Source organism: Equus asinus, chromosome 8 (assembly GCF_041296235.1).
Source record: "Equus asinus isolate D_3611 breed Donkey chromosome 8, EquAss-T2T_v2, whole genome shotgun sequence".
NCBI classification, from domain to species: domain Eukaryota; kingdom Metazoa; phylum Chordata; class Mammalia; order Perissodactyla; family Equidae; genus Equus; species Equus asinus.
In genome coordinates this window covers 37,610,712-37,632,220 of record NC_091797.1, presented here as the reverse complement: position 1 = coordinate 37,632,220, position 21,509 = coordinate 37,610,712, and the positions used below count along the sequence as shown (strand labels likewise).

General features: G+C 40.8%; 4 non-coding genes across 4 annotated transcripts; all 4 read right to left on the bottom strand.

The window, feature by feature from the left end:
- Nucleotides 1-913: 913 nt before the first annotated feature.
- TRNAA-UGC (transfer RNA alanine (anticodon UGC)) lies at nucleotides 914-985 on the bottom strand. Its single transcript has one exon. It is a non-coding gene; the product is annotated as a tRNA-Ala (tRNA).
- Nucleotides 986-7,474: 6,489 nt separating this feature from the next.
- On the bottom strand, nucleotides 7,475-7,546 carry TRNAA-UGC (transfer RNA alanine (anticodon UGC)). The gene has a single exon. It is a non-coding gene; the product is annotated as a tRNA-Ala (tRNA).
- A 2,341-nt stretch (nucleotides 7,547-9,887) lies between these two features.
- Nucleotides 9,888-9,961, bottom strand: TRNAT-CGU (transfer RNA threonine (anticodon CGU)). The gene has a single exon. It is a non-coding gene; the product is annotated as a tRNA-Thr (tRNA).
- Nucleotides 9,962-21,437: 11,476 nt separating this feature from the next.
- On the bottom strand, nucleotides 21,438-21,509 carry TRNAA-AGC (transfer RNA alanine (anticodon AGC)). Its single transcript has one exon. It is a non-coding gene; the product is annotated as a tRNA-Ala (tRNA).

Here is a 21,509-nt window from a genome sequence, read left to right as displayed (position 1 = left end):
GGGTATTGTTGACTTTTCTGATTGTTGACCAAAAATACCACCAAAAGGGCATCTTTATACCACAAGGAAGTGGGAAGGAAAGTTGAAAGTAAAAACTAGCAGTGGCATGACAAAGAGAATAAAATAAGCCATGAATGAACAGAGATGAGCAACTAGAGGTTTTACTGCAACTTGTCCCTTGGTGGAGAAGACATAAAGTGGAGATAACAGGGATAGAACTGGGAACCTCACGCATGCAAATTATGTACTCTTCTATTACATCCTTGCAGCTATTTCTGTTTTCTCCTCAATCTGTGGTCAAAAATCTTTTTAGAAATCTGATTTGCAGAGCTCTTTGTTCAAGACTGTGCCAGTAACTCAGCTCTTCTTGATGAGAAGAAAAAGTGAGGATTTAGGTCACTCAAGTGACCTGAGATTCAATTGAACCAGACCATTCAACAAGCAGTTGAAAAATTGGTTCACAATAGGTCGTGTATATGATAGTCAAAAAAAAATAGTGTATTGGTGAAAAGACCAAGGAGGAAAAAGTATTTTAGAGGAAATAGCTCAGATAGTTCCTGATATAAAGCTCAAAGTGCAACTCTTAAGAGAAGATGATCCAATATAGCCAAGAGAAGAGGGTAGAATCACCTTCAACTGAGCTCCAGAAAACTATATTGCTGGTCACAAATCATTCACCTTCAGTCAATTGATGTCTGTCTTCATGTTCCCCACTCAGAGAGTTGTTTTAGAGGAAGGCTTGATAATCATTTTGTTAATGAGTGATGAGATTTAAAGCTGTCCTAAGATATTTACATGATTTCAACATATTAGATTTATAATTTTTACTAACTGGAGGAGTTTGAGTAATATTTAAACGTTCTTGGTAATTTAACGCACTGAACCTTAAAACTCAGCTACAGCCTAGCTAAAGTGGAGATGCTGGGGATCGAACCCGGGACCTCATACATGCAAAGCATGCGCTCTACCACTGAGCTACATCCCCAAAGACAAATGGCTACTTTTTCCTCTGATTATTGACCAATAGGTCTCCTGAAGATAGTATGGAGTATAGCTGACTAATTCTGTCGCCTCTTTCTAACTACATTCAGAGAAACAAAATCAGGTCGATTTAACAAATGCTTATTAAATAATACCATCCATAGGTTCCCTCTGCTTCCCCTTAATATCATTTAGCACGGTTTACAACTGCAGATTTATGTTATTTGATTAAGTTTGTTTCCTTCTCTAGTAAGGTAGCTTCAGGAGGGCAGAGACTGTGACTGATTTTCTCACCACTCCATCTCAAGCCCCTGCCATAGAGCCTGGCACATAGTAGTCACTCAAAAAAGAACCGTGAGAAATAAATTACAGGTATACTCTGTTCAGAATATATGTTACAGTAGAGAGAATGTTGTGATGAAGTGTATGGGAAAGAGGGGGGATTCACAAATATCTAAACAGATAATTTCAGTACAATATAAATGCCCTGGCAAAGACAAGTGTGGGTAACTACAACAGCAGACAGAAAGTATAACACATTCTTGATCAGAAATTGATGACTCCAGGAGTCTTGAAAGACAAGACTTGGCCCAGTGAATAAAGGCCAAGAATTGTACATGAGGACCAATTTGGGCTTGCAGCAGTGGGTGGCTGTGCTTCTCAGATTTCAGCCAAAGTTCTGGGCGTCCGTGGAGCATGGATGCCGGAGATAAGTACCCCGCAGCGATTTGTTCAGGTTGTTTGTTGGTTAGCTGGCCTAAGACACAAGCTGAGTCTGAACCGCATCAGTTGGTTTTACTGAATCTACACTTGGCAAAGACCCACAGAAAAAGAGATCCAGTTCGCCGGTAGTGAGACGGCTCCGGCCTCCCGGTGACACTGTGATGTGGACACGGGGCTGGTGTGGCGTATTTGGTAATTCTGCTGGAGACTGGATGGGTAAGGGCTACCAACGTTCCATCGCTGACACCAGAGCTCCGGAACGTCCCCTCCCTGGTGCAGGCGATCACTGTGCTCCACGGAGCAGACCGCGGAGTATATTTCAGAACTGTTCACAGTCTTAGCTGCCAACATCTGTCCTCCCACTCTTCAGCAACAAAAGCATGGTCCTTGTTCTCTCTTCTCGGGGGTTTAATTTTAGCATTCACATCGCGGGTTGGGCAGACTAACATTCCTCGCAGACCAGGCCTTGTCTCTGCTCTAGGAGTCAGCTTGGGATGCCCCGTTGACTCCGCGGGGTAGCTCCTAGCATTTGGAGCCAGGTCACATTTCCAGCCTGTGCCCTGTCCTGCCTCTCACTCGCTCCTTTCTGCCTTGGCCAACTGTGGAGGGCAGGACACAGCTCCTCGCCTTCCATGCCGGCCTTTCCTCCTTGTTGCAGACTCCTTGGCTTCACCGGGTTTTCCTCCCCGTGGACGCCGCCTTCTCTATGGTTGGAACTAGTCCTGCTCTGTCACCAGTCGTGCTGTTCCTGGGGTCTCTGGAGCACTGGAAATCTCCCAGAAAGTGCCCAGAGCAGCGGTGGTGCCCTAAGTATTCCCCAAATCCCTCTGGCACAGCCGTGTTGGAAAGAGGAAGAGAGAGTAGAAAAACAATAGGAGAAAAAAACGGCAAACGCTGAGGTGAAATGTTTGGAACCGAATACGGGAGACATAAAAATAAATGAATATAAATATATAAAAATTAGCAATAAAGTCAATGGTTTTATCCTCTAGCAAGGCTCAAGACCATTGGCGTGGATGGACTTCTTACTGAAAGCCTCGTCAATGGGAGCAAAAGCGGGTACACCGGGATTAATGAGGCGCAAACATCCAACGACTCTACTGCCTCGCGTAGCCCCATCCCCATCTCCCGACCACAGAGTTCCGTTAAGTCTCCACCTCTTGCCGAGCATCTCTCTATCCCAGAGTTCACCTCCCCTCTACCCACCATCCGCTGCTCCTCGCCCCGGTGAGTGGTTTCTGTGCAGTCCGCGAGGGGTGGAAGGGAGCTCTGGGTGCCCTGACCGGGGCGTGCCAGTCGCCGGCGTTGGCGGCCAGACGCGCTGGTAACCGAGCGGTCCACGCGGGCTCAACCGGACGTCAGTCCCCGTCTACCACGTAGTCCTGTGTGCTGTGGAGTAAACATTGCCTTGCACCTCGGGTCGTCTCTGATACCCCGGCTGGGTACGAATGGCGGGTCCCTGCTCGGGTCCAGCTGCGGCGGAGATGACAGCATCCTGCTCCCCCTAAGCTAGCTTGCAGATTGCTAGACTTTGCGGCCTCCTCCCTCTTCCACTCAACACCTCCGCCCCCCCCCACCCCCACCCCCCCCCCCCCCCCCCACCCCCCCCCCCCCCACCCCCCCCCCCCCCCCCGGCCCCAGCTGTGTTTGGGTGCGCTCCTGGGCTAGTGGAGCGCTCTGCTGTAAGAAAGCGCTGCGGCCAGACCACCGCTGCCCCTTCTTCTTCGTCCCAATTCCCTCCTCTCTCTTTTCGGCCAGGGTAGAAAATGTATCGCGGAAACCTCGAGAGTGAAGGAACGATCCGTGGCTGTGTGGCCGCTTTTCTCAGGTGGTAGGAAGGGGTCCTGGGAGCGCAGGATGTGCCTTGGGGGCCATAGTCTCTCTTCCACTGGAGCCATCGCTTGGCTTCCCGTTTCTCCTCTGCCTCAGTCCTTGTTGCCTGCCTGGTCCTTGGAGCCTCTAGCCAACCAGTCCGCGCGGGGATCGCTCATGGACGTGTCTCGAGCTCGCTCAGCTCCGGTATCGGGTAGTGGTTAGGCCTGGGAAGTGTTGCAAGTGTTGTTCCCCATAAGCTGGGTCCGGGTTGGCAATTGAGTACAAGACACTGCCTCTCCCGTCCGAGGTCAAGTTCATTCTGGAGCCAGCGACTAAGGCCGCCCCTAGTGCAAGCGTTTGCAGTCGTGCTGCACGTTCTTCGGGCTTTTTTGGCTTCTTGGTGGGGCTCCTTTGATCCTGGGCCAACTGCCAGGTGTATCCCCTTCCCTTCTTCCTACCAGTGAGTCTTTACCTATTTTATCCTTTCAGAGCACAGGCTCTGCTTGACTAAGCCTGCATGACTAAGGACACTTGGTGGGGTCAGTGAAAATACACTCCTCTCCTGCTCAGATCGCTACATTCATTCCCGAACTAAAATCTGGCGGGACTGTGGATGCGGGATGCAAGTTATTTTTCCAAGGAAGCCAACTTGGCAGATGTAACCCGAAGCTGATGATCAGGTTCGCTTGTACCTGTACTTTCCAAGAACTTGGGAAGGCCCCAAGCAACGTGTTCACTTTACACATTTGCAAAATTTGCATCAGTGAGATTTTAATCAGTGTTCAATTCCAGAGAAGGAGCCACATGAAGGAAGGCAGCAGGCGTGGTGGTGAGGAGAAAATTACAGGCCAGACTGTATGTTGGATGTAACTCGGGAAGCCTGCCAGGGCCCCGACGTGGAAGAATGGACACATTGGTAGCACTTACTCCAATCTGTGAGTAGTGATGCCGGGCCAGTTTTAGGGGTGGAGTCATTTTTCTGTTGAATTTCGGTAACGAATGAGACTCAAACATAATAACTACATATTACACAATCACCGAGCGGTGGAAGGTCCTAAATTCTTTGAGCACCAGCCTCCAGAGGTTGAGCACTGCCAGGTCTAAATGGTTTCAAGATGTTCAGCCCCCTGACTGCATTGACCCGCCGGGGAGATGCTAACCTTTCAGCCTTTGAATCCAGAGAACCAGGGGTTGCAATTACTCTCCATGAATGAGGAATTCTTTATAATTTTGGTCATAAACTTATTGATTTAGACCATGCCTTTTGTGCTCAGAGCTACTAGCGATTAGATGGTTGAGTAAAGTTCTGCGATGGACGGTACAGCTTGGGCTCACAGCCCTGCAGGACCTAGACAACAGTGGAAAACTGTGCTACAAGTCGTGAGAGGAAAGCAGAGAGCCTGTGGTTAGCAGGCACTTCATACGTATTTGTGAAATTAAACTGATTTGGGGTTTAAGAAAAGTATCCCTGGAATTATATTTTGGAAGAGACTTTGGTCAAAGACTAGAGAGATCTTCCTTTCCACCTACCTTCTTCCCTTCCTTCCTAAGTCCCTCCCTCCATCCTTCCCTTGGAAGTGGCTTAGTGGTAGAGCATGTTCTTATGAGGGACGTCTTGGGCTCCATCCCTCGTGTGTCCAGCTGTGTCCCAATGCAGGGGGGAACTCTGTATCTGAAAATGGGCTTTATTTCTGCCTTTTGCTTTTTCTAACCTGTTTCTACTGATCTTTATCTCCCTCTTTGCTTCTTTTTGTATGGCTAGTGGATAGATTCTCTAGTGTTCAAGGGCTTTCAAATATCAAGAGAATTATCTGCTGCTGTTTGTACTTTGTCTAATGCACATTTCACTGATTTTTAAAAATACGTACTGTTTTCACAGTATATGAAAACTAAATTCAAAACCTTAGATTTCCCTCATGCACTTAAATATTTATTTTAATATACACTATAAAAATTCAGGCCTAATATGTCAAATTATTTTATCTTTAAATCTTGGAAACATCTTGGTACTGTGTTACTGTTAAAAAGTGATATAGTAATGTCATATTCATCATTTCCTGACACCAGTGGTTCTTGAACTTTGACATGTATAGGAATCAACTCCAGGGCTTATTAAATCATGGCATATTGGGCTCCCACCCCCAGAGTTCCTGACTCACGGGTCTGAAGTGGGGCCCAAGAATTTGTATGCTTAGCAAGATGTAATGCTAATGCTGCTGGTCTGAAGACCACACCTTGAGGACACCTACCTTACACTAAAACCTGTTTCTAAATTGTTATGACCTTTTACATTTAAGTGTTCAGCACCTCTCTTACAATTTTTATTCCACAGGATAGAGGTTTATTCACCCAATCTACTGAGTGGAATTTTCCTTCTTGGACCAGGCTGAGATTTACACACATGTTGACCAAGCCCAGAACCTGAGATTGGATGCACCTTGCAAGATGGCTCTATCCCTGTCCTTTACCCAAAGGTTTTAATTACTCCCTTATCAAATACATAGTTTGCAAATATTTTCTCCCATTCTGTAGGTTGCCTTTTCGATCTACCAAAAGATTCTTTCCTTTGATTTTTTTTTTGCTTTCTGCTGTGTGGATTAAGCCTTTTAGTTTGATGTAGTCCTACTTTTTATTTTTATTTTTGTTGCCTGTGCTTTTGGTGTCATATTCATGAAATCATTGCCAACACCAATATCATGAAGCTTTTCCATCATGTTTCCTTCTAAGATTTTTACAGATCCAGGTCTCATGTACGTTTAAGTCCTTAATCTATTTTGAGCTGCTTTGTGTGTGTGATATAAGATAAGGGTGCAATTTCATTCTTTTGCATGTGAATATCCAGTTTTCCTAACACCATTTGTTGAAGAGATCATCCTTTCCCCATTGTGTATTTTGGCATCCCTGTTGAAGATCAGTTTTACTATTTGTGCATGGATTTCCTCTGGGCTTGCTATTCTGTTCCATTGGTCTATATGCCTGTCATTATGCCAGTGCCATATTGTTTTGATTACTTTAGCTTTCTAGTATATTTTGAAATCAGAAAATGCGATGCTGCCAGCTTTGTTCTTCTCTCTCAAGATTGATTTGACTCTTCATGGTCTTTTGTGGTTCTATATGAATTTTAGAATTGTTTTCTACTTCTGTAAAAAACACCATTTGAATGTTGATAGAGATTACATTGAATCTATAGATTGCTTTAGGTAGTATGGATGTTTTAACAATGTTTAGTCTCCAATCCATGAACATGGGACATTTTTCCATGTGTTGTGACTTGCTTAATTTCTTTCATTAATGTTTTGTAGTTTTCAGTATATAAGTCTTTCACTTACTTAGTCAAGTTTATTCCTAGACATTTTACTCTTTTTGGTGTTACTGTAAATGGGATTGTTCTCCTAATTTCCTTTTCAGATAGTTCATTATTAGTGTATAGAAACACAATTGACTTTTTTGTGTTGATTTTGTACCCTGCAACTTTACTAAATTTGTTCAATAGTTCTAATGGTTTTTCAATGAAGTTTTTAGAGTTTTCTATATATAAGATCATGTTGCCTGCAAAGAGGGACAATTTTACTTCTTCCTTCCTTTCTTATTTGGATGCACTCTATTTCTTTTTCTTGCTTAATTGCTCTGGCTAGAACGTCCAGTACTATGTTGAATAGAAGTTATAAGAATGGGCATCCTTGCCTTTCTCCTGATCTTGGAAGAAAAGCTGTCAATTTTTCACCGTTAAGTATGATACAAGTTGTGGGCTTTTCGTAATGGACTTTGTTATAATGGCAGTAGAAGAAGGTAAATTTCTTTCAGCAGTATGTTTGACTTTCAAACTAGAATGAAATCTGATTTCGTTAAGTTTAAATTGCTTAGGAATATCAAAAGTGCTAAAGACCAAGTATGTTTGTTTATCAAGATCCAGTGTTTAAAAATCATGCTAAGCGGATACTGAGGAATAAGAAACTGGAGATGCTGGGGATTGAACCCAGGACCTCATACATGCAAAGCATGCGCTCTACCACTGAGCTACATCCCCAGGGCTGTACAACCCCTCTGGCACAAAAATACTTTTCTTTATGAATATATGATCCACTTTTCCCTAAAATGTATTTCGTGTACTTTGTTGTGCACAAATTATATACATTGTATAGGTCTTGAATGTCAGAAAGAAGATGTATGCAAATCAATGTCACTAAAGACTTTAGATTTACCTGAACCTGACCGGGCCCAGCTCAGAATAAGTGGCTTCAAAATTGGCTTTTATCTCAGTATGACCATGAATACAAGTGTTTCTGATCAAGAGACTTTTGGAAAGGCTGGCATCAGAAAAAGTAGAACCATAGGTGGCTACAGCAAACCCCTGGGAAATTTCATGATGTATGGTACAAAGTCGAAGTGTAAACAGGAGCCAATCCAACTGCCAAAGTTTTGCTCTAAAAACATTTTGAAAAGGAGTCACTCATGAGCCATACCTCCCTTGGAGTTATGGAAACAGACTCTCTCAATTTGGGGGATTTTTCTCCATAAAACTTGATGTCAGTTCTCTTGACTTATTTCTTACATATACGCTTTCTGCACCTCTGGTTATGTTCCTTAAATTCTACTCTTTTTCATTTTAAACCTATTTTCCAAAAAGAAAACAATAAACAACTTAGGAACATAAATCTTCAACATCACAATTTTTTGTCCTGGTTAGTAATTTTTAAAAATGATTATGTGTTCATGTCGACTTCCACATGCATTCTGGCTGCTCTTAACGTAAAATTAAAACTCCTCCACATGACCGGTAAAAGCCTGTCACAGTTTAGCCCTATCCCTTTGCAGCCACATTTCTCATCCTGCTTGATTATATCCTTTCCATTCTAGCGATATTGGCTTTTCTTCAGTTCTATGCACTTTACCTGGTTCCCTCTGCCTGGATGGTCCTATGCTGTGCCTCTCTTTCTTCATAATTTTTCTTTCTTTGCACCTCAAGTCTCTCTTTCTCTCTCTCTGACCTCCCTGATTAAACGAAATCCCACATATGTTCTCCTAAATCTCAGTCACTCTTTTGTGTTTTTTTAGCATTTATCATAGCCATGATGTTACATTTCTGTTTTTGATTATTAATTTATTTCTATCTCCTCCTTCCTCCACACTAAGCTCTTATCTCCTTTGAGGTGGAGACCAGACCTCTTCAACTCACCTTTCCACACATTGGATGCGTAGGCCAATACATAATTTTTGGAATGAATGAGTGATGAATGAATGAGCTTCATAACTATCAGCTAAAATAGATGAAAGTAAATCTTTGTGCTGCTTGGGATCAGCTGTAAGAATTGTTTGCGCAGATAGAATTCCTTCCAGAACTCAATTCAGTGACCTCACATCCAGAAATATAATTTCTTGGAATTGGCATGCTGGTCCAGAGTCATGACATCTCCAACCAGATGTCTGTGCCTAATAGCCCAATTTAAGTCACACCAGGAGAGGAAATACTAGTCCTGTAGAAATCAATGTCAAGAAGTAAACTGTGTTTCTATAATAGCTTCTGTTTTCTTAACACTCATTTGTGGTTTACTCTATTTGTGAAAGTCAAGGATTTTTTAGCGGTTCATGGACATTCAAGAGCTGAATGGGGTTGGTGAAAACCTTGAAAGAACATACGAAATTTATTTTTAAGTCTACTGGGTTTTTTTTTTTTTTTTTGGTGATGATCATAGGCGAAAGTTTTCGTTAGATAATCTAATGAGTTCAGTACCATCCAATTTTAAAAACTATTATTCTAAAACATACTGGACACTATTTTATTTTATAAATAAGAATATTTATATTTAAGACCATGACTTTGGGAAGAATTTGGTTTAAACTCTAGCTTGATTAACTATTTACTAGCTGTGATTTGGGCAAGTTACTTCATTTCTCCCCTGTTCTCAGCTTTCTCATCTGTAAAATGTACATCATAATGCTTACTTTCATGACTATTTTAGAGATTTAAAGGTATGGGAGAAAACATACAAAATGCGACAATAGCAAATGTTCAATAAATTGCAAACATATTCTAACTATGTCTGATTTAAGTAAGACTGCTTGGAGTTTGAGAAACCAGCAGAGTATGTTTTTAAACGGTTTGACTTAAAATTTTTCCAATTTTGTTTTAGAAATTCTCTATTCATGACTGATCTTGAGCACCCAAGTAGTTAAATCCCAATATAACCATGTGATAGATCACCAGTAGAGAGCCTGAGAGTCATTGGGAATGCAAAAGAAGGAGGAGAGGTTGCGGAGATTAAAGCTCCAAGCAGTGGATTTGATATTGTTTAGATTAAAGATGATTTCAGACTAAAAATTTGAATGAATTGCCAGAAAGGAGGACCGGGTTTTAAAAAAAAGCAGTTAGGCCCCGCTGGGATTCGAACCCAGGATCTCCTGTTTACGAGACAGGCGCTTTAGCCACCTAAGCCACAGAGCCAGCTGTGCACCAGGTGAGGGTCCTTTTATGATTAAATTGTACTCAATTAGGTGAAAAGCTGTGTTATCAGTTAGAGTTACTGTGCACACTTAGAATAGATCAACCTCTCGGTAAAGGCAGATTCGCGAAAGAGACTCCTGGAACTTAGATTCCCAACAAACCTAACAAAACGCATACACGCACTCACACCGTAACTTTGAGAATGTACTCGAACAACCATGGAATAGGAAAGAGTGGAGACCAGCCGAGTGTTTATTGTGGAGGAAGGGACTTCTCTGAGTGAGGCCAGAATAGTTTTTATATTTCACCCGATTGTAATAATTTAGAATCATCAAGTGAGTGGATACTCTAAAAGTGTAGTGAAAGACTTTTCTAGCAAAATAGGTCAGTTAGAACTTTTATCAGATTAATGATATTCCTGGCTATTAGAAGATGGCATACTCGTGCATTGAAAAACAAACAACCCCAAACTCTTAACACATTCAGACTGTGCTAGCAGCTGTCAGATTGTGCTCTGCTTGAGGAAGTAGGAGACAACAAAGAGGCGGCTTGGTCAGAGTTCACTTAACGGTTTTATGATTCAAACCCCAGGAGCCCTTGCCTGCCCGAGGCAGGGAAATGACCTCTGTTCCTGCAGTTCTCAGGAAGATGCACAGATGGAAACCAGACTCTGAAGCATTGGGGAGGCATCACCGCACGGGGAAATTCCTCATTCTCTATTCTGCCTTCTCCACTTTGGTTTTTCAAGAGGTTTTCAAGAGGTTTTCAAGAGGACGTTCTTTAGTATTTTCCTCATGGATCCTCAACTTGTAGAAGCTAAATAAACATTAACTGATTCTGCAATCCCAAAATCAGAATCCATTCTCAAACTGTTAATGGCTGGGTTTCAGTTTCTGCCTTTAATTAGAATAAGGCTTGTGCTGAAAGGGAGAGGTGTGAGTTCACCAAATTATCAGGCGCCACTGCACATCTACGCAGCTTCTGCTGTCTGGTTAAAATACATTTGGGAGGACTTCAGATTTCTTTATTTAACCATGTAAAAGCTGACAGCAGCTCTGAGCCTGGGAAGGCCCTTGAATCATGAAGTCTTTTTTCTTTTCTTTCTTGCGTCAAGTGTTTTGACATTGCCATTTTCTACCCCACTCAGAACACTTTTGTGGTAAATAAACTTATTTTCTTCCTAATCAGGATAGTCACTTTTTAATTTAATCTATATGAGCAAACTTCTATGATTAGGACTACACTGCTACTCCATTTACAGTTACTGTATATTTACCGAGTTTGGAAAACAGCACCCCAAATTCTTAATGGCCCAGGAATCATAACATTTCTGAATTCTAATTAGCTGAATTGTTTGTGATCAGGACTGTATAAATTTCAGTCAAAAAAGTATAATTGGGATGACAGCATTTACAATGAAGTATTATTCAAGCAACTGTCCAAGAAGAGTGATATTGAGCACCCACTATGTGTCAGGCGCTGAAATGATTTCTATAGAACAACTAGCCTCTATCACCGACTAAAATAGCCACAGATGACAGGAAATAAAACAAGAAATTTTAATAAATGTTATAAGTATCATAATAAAAGAAGTACAAGGTGATAGATGAGCCCCTAATGGGCTGGTAATACAGTTTAGTACATAATACTCTGTACTCCATACACTGCCCTGCTCAATACTTTTTTTGTCCTTTCTCTTTAATTTATCTGATTTCTTGCTAGAAAAGAAGGCCTAATATGTATTTTATATGTACAAGTAATACTTGACAACATCTTTTATACTTTCAAGTTAATCTCGATTACGTAACTAAAATAGGAATCTCTGCTAAGGTAGAATGAAGCAAATCTGAGGAAGGCTCGATAGTAGGAAGGTCTGCAAGGTGCCTGAAATAAAATAATCATGAGAGGAGAAAGAGGCGGAATCAGTAGAACCTATCCCGATGACTTTCACTCAGGAAAGGAAGGTGTAACTGAGCTGAAATAGACTTGCACTCAGGAAAGGAAGGTGTAACTGAACTGAAACTGCAAAGAACACATGAGACCCCCGACCAATTTGAGTTTCCTCTGTTGAAAACAGGGTAATTCAACATAATGTTAGCTAGGAGGTGTTAGTTGAATTTTGTCCCCCTGAAAATTCATACGTTGAAGTCTTAACCCCCAGTACTTGAGAATGTGACCTTATTTAGAAAAAGTGTAATTGCTTATGTAATTAGTTAAAAGGAAGTCATCCTGGAGTAGAGTGGGTCTCTCTGGTACAAAATGCCTGGTGTCCTTGTAAACGGGGGAAATTTAGAGACAGACATGCACATGTGTGAACATAAAGGTTGAGATCGGAGTGATGCATCTACAAGCCAAGGAATGCCAAAGATTGCAAGCAAACGACCAGAAGCTAGGTGAGAGGTGTGGAACAGGTTCTCCTTCACAATCCTCAGAAGGAACAACCCTTTGACACCTTGACCTTGGATTTCTAGTCTCTAGAACTGTAAGATAATAGACTTCTATTTTTTGAGCCACTGAATTTGTGTTATTTTGTTACAGCAGCCTAGGCATTATCCTCTGAGGAAGAACTGTTTTCCCCTAAATTTTGTCCCGAACTTAAATGAAATGAATTTATTTAAAAAGAGGACTAGTGAATAAGGGGTGTTGAGAGGTAAGTGTGAGAGGTTCATATAACCTAACTAAAAAGCTGAATAAAAATTATAATTCAAAGGCCAAAAGAAAAGAAAAGCACAAGGAGAAGCATATGTCAAAGCAGTGATCCAGGTCCAAGGTTTCTGAAAACAATCAGAGGTAGAGAGAGTGGAAATAAATGAGGACCACTCAGAACTGGAGTGTCTGACAGATGTGTGGGAAGAAGATAGCTTTAGCCTGGGAAAGAAAAGTTAACAACAGGATTTAGATGGAAGCTGGAGGGTAGAAAAATCAAATAGGGATGAAAGGGTAAGGGACCATTATACAGGGAGTAAAAGCAAAGACTGTGAGCGAGGAGCACAAAGTAGGCTGGAGCCTGAGAGGTGGATATTGATCACAAATCAGTAGCTGTGATGCCTCTACTGTGAATCAGCAATGGGGAGACTACAATATTCATGGTGGCTAATGAAAAACCCAAGGAATCAGTCAAGTGTATATTAATGTTCAGGGGGTTGGGCAGGATGAAACTGTAGTGCAATTTAAGACTAAGAGGCATCATCACTTAGTAAACTAATGAAGCATAATGTAAATATAGTGTTTGGTAATCAGTAAAAATTGGACAAAGAATATAAAGACTCATTCCCAGATGAAAAAACATAAAAATCCAATAAATATATGAAATATGCAAAACTTCACTGGTGATCTGAGGAATGCAAATTTGAAGACTGCTTTTATCTTCCTCTATTGTCAAAAATTTTAAAGCTCAATAATGCCAAGCGTTGATAGATGGTGGGAGATGGGTATTACCATAGATTGTTGCTAAGAATATAAATTTGTACAAACAGTATGGAGAGCAGTTTGGCAATATCCAGAAAAGCAGAAGATATCCTTACTTTATGATTCAGCAATTCCACCCCTAGAGGTATGACCTAGCAACTCTTTGCAAGTTTATCCAAGAAGACATGTACAATGATGTTCTCTGCAGCATTCTTTGTAAAGCAACAAAATAAAACTGTATGTTCTCCAATAGATTAACTACATAATACTTAAAGTAGATGAGATATATCTCCTTCTGTCATAAGGAATTTGCATTAAGCACATAATGATGAATAAAAAGGACATTGTAATAAATATGTACAGTATGACAGGCGAATGCTGTAAAATTTTTATAGATATACATATGTATAGTAAAAAAAAAATGGAGACTGGAAGGATCCACATGGACTTCAGGATGGTGGTTACTTTTGTGGAGAGAGGAAGCGGAATGGAGAGTGAAGAGCCATGCTTCAACTATACTTCCAAATTATTTTCTTAGAAAAAGGAAAATCTGTATAATGGGTACATAATGGCTATTATTCTATTCTCTGTGTTTATGCTTAAATATTTCATAATCAACTTTAATTTAAATAAAATAAAATGTATTTGCATAAACTTTCACATTATCACGTTAGAAAAATAACAAGAGAAGTAAAACCAGAGGCTAGCGCACTTGCGAAGCCCCAAGTATTAGCCTATTTGCTTTACGCGTGGTAGAGCCTCTTCCCTTAAGCAAATGTTGCCAGAAACTCTATACTCTCAAAGCTGTGATTTAATTCCTGAACAAAATAACAAAGGGCACAGAAATAGTCTTTCCCATTAAGTAGCTAAAATGTTAGTTGACAAAACAAAATGTATCTGTGGGTAATGATACTGTAGCTTTACCTAGAACACGTGGAATTGAGCTTTCCCTGTAACAAAGAGATGTAAGTAAATGCTGCCTTCCAACGTTTCATGGCAAACGTACCAGAAAGATAACACAAGTAAAGGGAAAAAAATAAAGACAATGACTTGGCCTAGCGATCTAAATTTTTCTCACCTTCTGAAACAACCATTCCAAATAACTTAAAATTTACCCTAAAAGGAAACTTTGAGGGAAAAAAAAATAGCGCCCTTTAAGAATTAAGCACAGGAAGTTCTATCTGAGCAAGTTAGCTCCCCCAGGGTAAATTTTCCCTGTCTTCTCAGTTTATTTTCAATTTTAACTTTTATTAGTGAATAATCAAAAAACAGAAATATTGCTCTTTTTGTGCATCTAGCACATTTGTTACTTTGTTCACTACTAGAAAGTTAATCCTTTTGTTGCTATTTTAAATGAGTAGAAACTGTAAAGCGGCTATTCCAACCTCCATATCCAACCCCATTCTCCTTTGATCACCTCACACTCAAAACATGAGATATCCGTTCCTCCAGCCTCCCTTAGATCAAGGGGTGGCCATGTGCCTAGTTCTGGCCCCAAAAATGTAAATAGAAGTCTACGGGGAGACTTGGGGGAGAGCTTTTCCTTTCCTGATAAAGACAATGCTTAGGTGATCGGCATCAACTCCTCCCCCATTCCTTCCTACCTTGGATGCTGATATGATTCCTGGAGGCCCGGTGTCCATCTTGTGGTTAGGACAGAAAGTCCTTCTAAGAGATACCGATGTCATTAAGCTGATGAACCAGTGTTAGTAACAAACATTTTTCCAGTTTACATCAATATCTTCACTTTTAATGATCTTTTTGACATTTTGAATTTTTTTTTATAGTCACATTTATTTGCAGCCACCTATTTTTAGGCTGTGTCCCACATAAGAAAAATAAACCACTGTTAGTTTGATTTTCTTTACTTTTGGCTAAATGGCTTTCCTAGCTGAAACAATGGGTTCTTTCCTTCAAATATATATTGTAATGTTTTACAAATATGAAGACAATAAATTTCTGAATATTAATTACTCGTCCACTTTTCTGAATTCTCTTATCATTTATAATAGTAGTTTGTTGAATCTCTTTGTTTCTTTTTAAGCAGTTTTTCGAACAAAAAAAGAAGAGAATCATATACTGAACTGCATTTGCCCATCATCATCTTGAACAATTATCAAGATAATGCTATTTTTGTTTCCATCTGTCTTTACTCTTTTTTTTCTGGAGTATTTGAAAGCAAATCCCAGAACCATATTTAACCATAAATAAAAATTCTATTGTTTTTAAAGTTATTTACACTTCTTTTGAATCATCAAATCACAAAAAGTGATTATTTTTTGTCCCTATGTGTATATCTTAGCCTTTACCACAGGTAAATTTTTTCTTAAAGAATGATCTTGTAGAACCAGGAATACATTTTGAAAGGGTTCTATTCCTCCTTAAAGTGATTCTTATTTCTTCACAAATGCAGGGATCATTGTTTCTCTGAGAGAATTAACCATCTTTTGGAAGATAAAATTTTACACAAGAGAATTGCAGTATCTAAAAACAGGTTGTAACAGTTTAATTTTATGTATCAACTTGGCTAGGCTAGCCTGCCCAGTTGTTTGGTCAAAAACCCACCTAGTTGTTTCTATGAAGGTATTTTTTAGGTGTGATTAACATTTAAATCAGTAGACTTTAAGTAAAGCAGATGACTCTCCATGATGTGGGTGGACTTCATCCACTCACTTGAAGGCCTCAAGAGAAAAGACTGAGTTCCGCCAAGGAGAAGGAAGTTCTGCTTCCAGATTGTCTTTGGACCCAAGACTGCAACATCAACGCTTGCCAGAGTTTTCAGCCTGTCAGTCTGCTCTGCAGATTTCAGACTTGCCAGCTCCCACTATTGTGTGAGTTAATTCCTTAAAATAAATTTCTCACTCTCTCTCTCTTTCTGTCTCTGTCTGTCTATCTGTCTCTCTCTTTCTACACATCATATGCCCTGTTGGTTCTGTTTCTTTGGAGAAACTTGACTAATACTCAGGGTAGGAAGACATTAAATTGATAAGAGAAGAGCATCTGCTACAACTATCAAGAGAAGACCAGCAAGAACAGAGGGTTCAAGGAAATTCCTAGACCTCTAAATCCTATTGCAATTCTCAGTGTCACTCTTCCCCCACCAGTCCCCTAAATTTCACATCCAAGACCTGGAGAAGTTCTAAATTTCACTGATTTAATAATTCAGCTACCCACAGCTTGAAGCTAGACATGATAGTCAACTATCTCATATCCCCTTAAAGAAAACAAATAGTCTTTTATTGTGGTCACTGAAAGCCTCAGGCTTCCATTTGTGCCTTAAGCAGACAATTGAGATATTTAAGGCCTGTTTTTTTTTGCTGGGAAAGGTTTGCTCTGAGCTAACATCCGTTGCCAATCTTCTCTTTTTTTTCCCCCCCTAAAGTCCCAGTACGTAGTTGTATGTTGTTGTATATTCTAGTTGTAAGTCCTTCTAGTTTTTCTATGTGAGCTGCTGCCACAGCATGGATATTGACAGACAGTGGTGTGGTTCTGTGCCCAGGAACTGAACCTGGGCTGCTGAAGCAGAGCGCCCCGATCTTTAACTACTAGACCATCAGGGCTGGCTCAAGGCCTTTAACATATTCAATGCATAAGATGTAACTATCCTCCTACCCACGCACCATTCTTCTCATATACCTTCATATCATTGTAGGGCAGAGCAGCAAAGTCCCCAACGTCTTCCTTTCAGTGGACTTTTCATTCCAGGTGACCACAGATAATAACTTATTTCATGTTTCAGAGATTCCTGCCAAGCATTGTTGGATTTCTTTCCTTGAATGTTTAAACTCCCCCCGATTTGCCACGCTTTTCTGAGGTCTTGTTGCCTAGAATGTACTCTGGTTATAAATGTCTTTGTGAGGAGAAGTGCTCTAATTGGCTTTTTTCCCATCCAGTCTGTCCTCTATTTGTGTGTGAAGGCCCAATACAGACAAAAAAGCAAAGAGATGAGCTTTCTTTTCCATCTACATATCAGGACATATTTTATTTCAAATTATCAAGAGGTTATTGGTCACAATTTAAGATTAAACTGCACAAGGATTGCCCTATGCTACAGTGTAGATCTGCTGTATCTCACTTCTCCTTGAAATAAAAAGAATTAAGTGTATTCTTTACTAAATGACCTTGGTTCACATCTGATTTTCTTTAGCCACAAGACTTTGTAGAAACTACTAACTGAAGTCAAACTCAGGGTATGCTCAGAGGAGTTTCATTCTGGTAAACAGAAGTTTTAGCCTTTCTCTTTAGTGCTAAAGAATAAAGATCAGCAAATAGAAGAATTTTCTCCAGCTTTCAGGTCTCTGCTCCTTTCTATGTTCTTAGAAAATAGCTCTTTTTCTTTCTATCTTTGCTCCTGTTAATATTCTTTGAGCAAAAAACTTACAGAAAAAGAGATCTAGTTTTACCTAGTTAAAATAGTCCTCTCTTGAAATGTTGTTGAAAACATTATTATATTCTTATCAGGGACCCAGAGTCATATGATAAATTAAAACAAGCATTCCCTTATGAAGCCTTAGCCCCAAGTTATCAATACCAACTCCCCGTTTCCGTGAGATAATTTTATTTCAGGAAACTTACTGTCTGTCCCTGCTTTAGGTCTAGGTCAGAGCCTCTCAGACCACTGACACATATCCCCAAAGCTAAACTGGGTGGAGCAGGGTTTAGAGTATACCCCTTCTGTCCCAGAAGGCCCTGAGTTATTCAGTGACCCACTTTCTTCCTAGTGACCAGCTCTGCAAACCAGGGGTCTCAGAGAGTGTCAGTTCTCACTTCACAGTCCTTGAACAACTGTGGTACAAAAACAAGAGAGAGAGAGAAGCTTCTCTCTACTTAACAGAACTGTATGTAGAGAAATTAATTTACATACAATTGGTCACCTCCATCTGCTCTTGACGTGGTCAGTCCTGGGACTGCTCATGCATCTATGACTATCTGAGTGGCCAGTGGTGCCTCTAGATAAGCTTAGCCTAACTGAGAAAGGACTAAACCTGCACACATAGCTCTCTTATGCCCCCTCCTACCTTTTGTGGATATTTAGAGATAACTTAAATAGAGACTGTCTAAGCCAGTGATTCTCAACCTTGACCTTGTAGGGGAGGAAGACATTTCCTCTTCCCAAATAGGGGTTTGTCTGGCTGGAGAACGAATTAAATTCACATGAGACAGAATAGCAAGAGAAAATTAAACAAAGCTTTATGAGGAACCATGGCCCGGGGCCTTTTTTCCCCAAGGAAGAAAGGGCACCCAAGAAGTGGGGTGCACAAGGTGGTTATATACCCTCAAACAGGGTGTTTCACATGTAATTGAAATGTCCCTCCCACAATAGTCACAAGATTGCCCTGTCGGCACATTGCTTGATGGACACAGCAGGTAATGGTCTGCTATCTCGGTGGGTGTAGCAGGAGGCAAGTCTGTTGTCTGGAGCTGGGTGGTCACAGGTGAGCGCAGCAATCAGTTCCTAGCCTAAGGAAAGATGCTTAATCCTTAAGAAATGCCAACATTGGGAGGGGGAGGGAAGTCAGTTACAAGAGGTTACCAGACTAGCACAATAAAATGCAGATTTAAGTCCTTGCCTTTGGTATTGATTAAGAGTTTTTAGAGAGAAGGTCATCTGCTTTCTTCTTCCTGGTACAGAGAGGGAGGCAACTTTACAGAGAGAGATTTACCTTACAAACGTAAACGTGTCCTAACAAAGGGCAAGTTCCATTCCTCAGAGCCTCCTTCCCTGTCCCAGTTTATCAAAAGCAATCAGCCTCAAATAATCCTGATGCCAAAGAGACATATCTTGGGGTGGCCAATTCCAGGTCCCCACAACCTCATATTCAAATCACCTAGGAAGCTTTAAAAAAATGCCAGTGTCCATCCCACACTCCAGATAAATTAAACTAGAATCTCTCAGAGTGAGATCGGCATTAGGAAACTTAAGAGCTCTCTAGGTGAGGACAATGTTTGGCCACATTGGAGAACCACTGCTTTAGCCTCAAGGAAATTTGGGGGCCCCGGGGAATTGTACTGATTTCTGTCTTTCCTCATCCCTCCCATCACCCAGCACATGATTTACCTACCAGATGAAATAATTTAGTTAGGACACTGTTCTGGAACTGTACCTAAAACTGTTTATTGGTTAAATTAAAGGAGAATCTTCATGTGATTTGGAATAGAGAAATCTTAAAAACAATCTTTGACCAAGTTGATCATAGTCTGATGACATGAAGTGATAACAAAAGAAGGCAAGGTGGAGAATGAAAGTGGAGCGAGGAATAATTACAACTCAAAATTGGTTCTAGGGGGGCCAGCTGATGGCGTAGTAAGTTGGCACGCTCCGCTTTGGCAGCCTGGAGTTGATAGGCCTGGATCCCGGGTGTGAACCTACAGACCATTCATCAAGCCACGCTGCGGCGTGTCCCACATACAAAATAGAGGAAGATTGGCACAGACGTTAGCTCGGCGACCATCTTCCTCAAGCAAAAAGCAGATTGGCAACACATATTAGCTCAGAGCCAATCTTCCTCACCAAAAAAAACAAAAACAAAAAACCGGTTACTAGGTAGAACTCTTGGTATTTCACAACCACTAGCCGTGACTGTGAGTAATATGGCACATTGAAAATGTGAGGAATAAGCAAGGAAAGAGTCTGCAAACTATTTCCTTATTGACTGCTCAGTTGGTAGAGTCTATGGCTACTATTTTAAATTTAGTTTAAAGTGTTCTAATATTTTTAAAGCTACATCAGAGTTACACTACTGTAGGCCTGTAATAAACATTGACAAGACCAGTTGCTCACTATATGACAGCAAGGATGATTTAGCCTTAAGCTAATAGCAGCTGATAGAGTCTAAGCTCAGGGCACCACACTTTCACAGGCCCATTCTAAGACCGGTGCCTTAATTTTGTATTTTTTCTTAAAGAGTCAAGTGGCACAAGCACTGGATCCACTCACGGCTGACAGATCAAAACTCTAAAGAGGTTAACATAAAGGGTGGTAGCCATTATCATTTTTTAACACTGGGCTCCTATCCCTGTAAGAATTTGTTTCTTTTCCCTGGTCATATCCGTGAGCTCTTGACTTAAACCATAGCCAGGCAGGGGCTGCCCAGACTCTGAGCTGACAGAGGCCTGGCTGAGAAAGAAACCCAGACCTCAGAAAACTGTTTTCTAAATTTCCTTCACGTGCTAATGTGATGGGGTGTCACAAATTGGAAGTTGAGACAAAAGGATCAGGATACAAGAATTGCTGCCTTCCAAAAGGAAATGGATCTTCAACAAAACACACAAAGGAGCTAGCCAAAGAAAGTCCCTACCCACTGATATATGATATATATCATTATATGATATAAAAATGATAGGAATGATATAAAAAGGCTAGGTTTAGAAAGAGAAGTGGATTTTTTTTTTCAGAGAAAGAATTGAAGTAGTAATTTTTGAATCAGTGAGGCAAATTTAGAGATCACAAAAGAGATCAGTACAGAAGGGATCAGATCCACAGCGACGTGACCGCCGTGAACTCACTGGCAAAATGCACTGAGGGAAAAACATGTCTGTGTGGAGATGCTTCTATTTCACTCCTTTGTGTCCGATTTCTGAGAGAACTGTCACGTTTTGATAAGCCACATTTACCCAATATTTTAATAGCCTTGGCTTTGTAAGAGTGTATATTCTTTCTAAAGAGCTTCCGGCGAAATCCATCTTTTTCTTACTAAGCCTCAAAATGTGAAACCTGAGACAGGAGCTCAGTCTACTGTCCCATCCCCCACCCCAAACTCCAGCACCAAAACTAAGTGAAAATACTAATTCTTTCGCAAATCTTCTAATTTAGAGTTTACACGGATAAATGTCAATAATTTTTTTTCATGGAACAGGGACCAAAATTCACTGTTGATTTTGTTCTGTGGAAGAGCATATGTAAAACCTGCTGAGGAAGGAGAGAAATAAAATTTTTAAAAGGAAGGGTTACGAGCATAACCGGAGCAAATTATAAATACCGGGAGGCAAGATGATTAATTTTCAGATTCTATAAGAATGGGCTGGCGACCGTAAAGTAGATGTTTCCCGAACAAGAGAACAAAAAGGATGGAGATGCTGGGGATCGAACCCGGGACCTCATGCATGCTAAGCATGCGCTCTACCACTGAGCTACATCCCC